Source organism: Ammospiza caudacuta, chromosome 2, assembly GCF_027887145.1.
Source record: "Ammospiza caudacuta isolate bAmmCau1 chromosome 2, bAmmCau1.pri, whole genome shotgun sequence".
In the NCBI taxonomy this organism is placed as follows: domain Eukaryota; kingdom Metazoa; phylum Chordata; class Aves; order Passeriformes; family Passerellidae; genus Ammospiza; species Ammospiza caudacuta.
Window position 1 is genome coordinate 76,493,403 of NC_080594.1, and position 4,374 is coordinate 76,497,776.

The 4,374-nt window shown below is 35.5% G+C and overlaps 1 long non-coding RNA gene across 2 annotated transcripts; it reads right to left on the reverse strand.

The window, feature by feature from the left end:
- Nucleotides 1-429: 429 nt before the first annotated feature.
- LOC131554755 (uncharacterized) lies at nucleotides 430-4,024 on the reverse strand. Of its 2 annotated transcripts, XR_009274422.1 has the most exons (4): nucleotides 3,924-4,024; nucleotides 2,366-2,495; nucleotides 1,230-1,409; nucleotides 430-950 (listed from the first exon to the last, which is right to left on the reverse strand). It is a non-coding gene; the product is annotated as an uncharacterized LOC131554755 (long non-coding RNA). The 2 variants fall into 2 exon arrangements; XR_009274421.1 differs by having other exon boundaries at nucleotides 430-1,409.
- Nucleotides 4,025-4,374: the final 350 nt, after the last annotated feature.

A 4,374-nucleotide genomic window follows, 5' to 3' on the forward strand; every position in this document is an offset into this window, starting at 1 on the left:
ATATCACTGTTCTTCAGAGGTGCCAGATGTCATATGGATTCACTATAACATCCTATGTCATAGTTTGAATGTTCCTATACTTTTGTGACATTCTGTCATTTCACTGTCTGGTTACACAGATGAGCAATGGTGGGGAAATAGTAAATAAACAATTTTTTTTTAAATCAACTTCACAGTTGCCATTTTAGAAGTAGTGATGAGCTAAGGAATTGAGTCACAATGTTGTAAATTGTCTGACACATGATGTGGCAACCATTCAACTTAAATGAAATATTTCCTTTTTTAGTTCGTCTGCTGCGAAGATAAAAAACTAAGTGTATTTCAGTTAATGAAATTGGAAAGATTGGATCTTATACACTGAGTTTAAAAGGGAATAAAGATACGCAGAGATAAAAAATTCTGGACGTAATGATTTAAATTAAGGTTGCTTTATTTCTAGTTATCTCTTGATAAGAGAGAGAAGAGATCCATTTCTCTGCTTTTGTCAATGATACTTTTGTACAAGGGTATTAACAACCGATTAAATATAAATAATTGAACTACATGACTTTCAGTATAAAAATAGCAGTACATTTAATTATTTAATTTATTTTATAGCCATTTTTTCAAATAAATTACTCATAAAGGAAAAAGGAATGGACAAAAAAATATACTTATTCATTACAGGGAAAAATAATTAAAAACAAAGCTTAAAGAAACCAGTTAACACACCAGCAATAAATTAAAGGTGTCTCATTATTTTTCTTAATATGCAATGAGCTTTATCAAATAAAAATGTTCAATCTAGGAATTTATTCAGTACTTAATGCGTAGCATGCAGCAGTCCTGAAATTCTCAAAGAATGGATGAAATCTTTCACTCTTGCATTGGTAATGGATTTTGGTTTTCAAGTTCACACAAATTTTGATGATTGAGTATTCCTTACACAGTTTGTGCTCATCCATTGTATCCTGCAAGGAAAGGACTTTACAGCAACTGAAAGACCACTGCAACTTCTGTTTATTTGAGAGGTAGATATGAGAAATAATATAATTATTTTAGGTGAGTACATTCAGAGAAATGGTACCTGTATGTATTTTTCCAGTGTTTCACCAAAGTTACAAAAAACAGGATAAAATCTTTCTTCTGTTTCTACAGTGACCAGACCATACTAAGGTGACATATGGCTTGATCCTTCTTACTTGATAATAAAGACTATCTCAACTAAATCTTGTCTTATCAGATCTTACCAATTTCTTTTGCAGGAAAAGAAAAACTCTTTTGGCTTCATCTGGCTTCACAGACATCAACAGTCTCACTTGACTGAAAGGTAAATAACAGTCCTAGAGATAGGGCACTTGTTTTCTAGATTTCTGAGCACTTAAACATTTCAGAGTCTTCAGGCTGAATGATGGTGGTGGTCTGTGAATCTAATAAAAAATGCAATAATAAGAAATAATTAATATAAGTGGTATTATGAAACAAAGCCTGTATAACAAAATAAGAGATCCTGGAAGTGAGATGAAGCACTGCACTCTTGAACATGGATATTGTTTAACTGTTAATTAATTCCATGGTTATATCTGAGTCTGCCTCAGCTAAATCTCTTGTGTAGCCTTAGTTAAGTACAAACAGTATCATCTTAACATGCGTACATGGCACAGATGAGTCAGTCTATGTAGAAAGGAAATGTACCAAATTGCTAGTTTCACTAAAACATTCTTGTTCCATGCTTAAGAGCATTAATATTGAACCCCTTGTCATCTTGTTCAATGGGAATATCACAAACCCTGGAAATGCAGTTCACAACTTCACAATTTTTTTTCTACTGTCTTGTAAAACATCACCCTTACATTCCAACAGGAGCAGAACTGACTAGCTCTAGCTATAACCATGACTTCCCTTATGTGTTCTAGTTACCACCTTTTTCAGGTGCATTTTTCAAGTGTATGACAGCTAATTTGAGAAAGAACTATATATTTTCCCTCTCAGATTTTTCTTTCCCTTAACTCCAGATTTGTACGTGCTTGCCAAAAAAAGTCAAGTGCGTTTCTATGTTGACTTTCTTTGTACTGTAGAGCTTCCAGCTCTAGTCTGGGGTCTCTTTGATGTTTTTTTCAGCTGTTGTTATTTTTAATAAAGAGAAATAATATTAGTTTTTTTCCCCTACTAAATGCTTTCTTTAGTCTCTATTAGTTCTTTTTGCCATCTCTGTGTCTAAGAGGTGCAGCAAGGGGACAGCGACAAAGAACATAGATTAGGAAATCAATGTCTTTTTTCTCTCAGCCTTCCCTGGTGAGACAGATGCACAGTGGATAGGACGAGTATCAACAGACACAAGGTGGAAAACTGAAAATTCCCACCACATAATAGGGAAAATAATTACCACAAGAGCTGTAAACACTGGAAAAGGTTGTCTCGTAGGGTTGAAGAAGCTCCAGTCTCGAGGTTCAAGATTCAGCTTTTAAGCAGAAATTTGTATAACCTTCAGAGGTCCTTTTGGCCATAATTTTTCTCTAAACCAATGTACCAATGAAAAATAAATAGAAAATACATGCATTAATTTCTCTCATTATAAGTTATTGAGTATTTGAGATACTGTGCACATAAGTTTGTTGTTTTTATTGCTTGCGGATTTTTGTTTTATAGTCTGCTTTATCTCTTCTTATGCATAACACAGGGTCCTCAGACTAAAATTAAGGAATATTGTGCATCACAGTACACAAATCCTCTGAGGCAAAATTTGTGTGATTTAGAGAAAAGGATGAGTGCTATGCTCTTCCTTTTATACTTACACATTCAATGAGTAATTAAAAAAAGCTAAAGCTTAAAATTACTATTATGGACATGTTAATTTGTTTCTGCTGCAGTTAACCACAACAGTATCTATTTAAAGAACTATGTTGGTACTTTCTTCTCTGACACCGATTCTATTCTTTTTCATTGCTTTTCACACCAAGGAAGAAAAATTCAGTTAAACTCTTTTTGAAGCAAACAAACACATATACAAAACCAACCAACACCTAAAAAAGAAGTCTGTCCTGACCTGCTCCATTCTACTGCTATCCAATTTTATTTCAAGGAAATTCAGTCATAATTGGAATGATACAAGCATATATTTCTCAGTAACCCAGGGAGCAGGTCCTCTTTTTGCAGTTGCCAAAATATTCTGTCTCCCTTCCATTTTAGAACAGTAAAAGCAGAAGAACAGCAGTCACAACTGCAACATCCAGCTGCTTCACTGTTTTTTCTTTCCCCTGGCAGTTGTCATAAATTAACAGGTTCCCTTGCTCAGCCTCAGATGCCAGGAGAGGCTCTTGCTGAGATGCCTTAAGTCACACAGCTACAAACCTGGTACAACTGCCATCCCTATCATTACAGCAGAGTACAGGAAATTATAGCCCCCTCAGTCATATAACAGTCCCTGCAAAAGTTATGGAACAAAGGCTCCTCTCAGAAGTTGAATGAAATCTGTGACTGGAGAAAGCCAGCCTGGATTCCTCAGTGGAAGATCATTCTTGGTAACCTGATCATCTTCTCCGACAAAGCAACCTGCTCAGTTGATGCACATCAAGGAGTGGGGCATCATGGTCTATCTTGATTTATCCAAAACTTTCAATAACATTTCCCACAACCTGCTTCTAAAGAAGCTGATGTATTATGGCCTAGACAAGTGGTCTGTGTTGTACTCTCCAGTGTAATGCAACTGAGTTGATCTCAACATTTTGGTACAATCTGCCCAAAAATATATAGCTACAAGTGAAAATGTTAGAAAATATTTAAGTGCTTTTAATCCCTAAATTAAAGATTTGCTAAAAATGAAAATAAGCTGAAAGATTAATCAAACAGGAAAGCAAAACCTCCCCAAATCCCAGGACTACTGTTGTTGCCATCTTATTTCAAGGGTTCCGTACTGTTGTGTTCTTATTGTAAAAGCTTCATACCTTGTTGGTGTTTCGCATGGGCAGCTTCTCAGAGCACTGACTCTTTCTTCCTCACAAAGCAGCCAACTGACCCCAGTTCCCTTCTTACCCAGCCACCCCACTCTTTTATAGCACTCTGCTTCTCACTGGTTACAGCTCTGGCCTGCTAAAGTCAGGCCTGCTCCTAATCTTTGATAATTGGCCCAGCTGCAACTCCTAAGGGGTAAGATTACTTTCTACTCTATCTTTAATTTCTTATATGCTATCCCCCTACATACTGTATTTATAAAAAGGTAGTTTGAAAAGAAATTTCTCCACTGTTCATTATATTCTCACTGGGTGAAATCCTATTACAGTTACACTAAATGAATACCATTTAATATTTTGCTCCATAATATAATACTAGAACCTACCTCCTCCTCTCACTTATTTTAAGTAAATAAAAGTACATCTGGGTTTAATTCAGTGACCC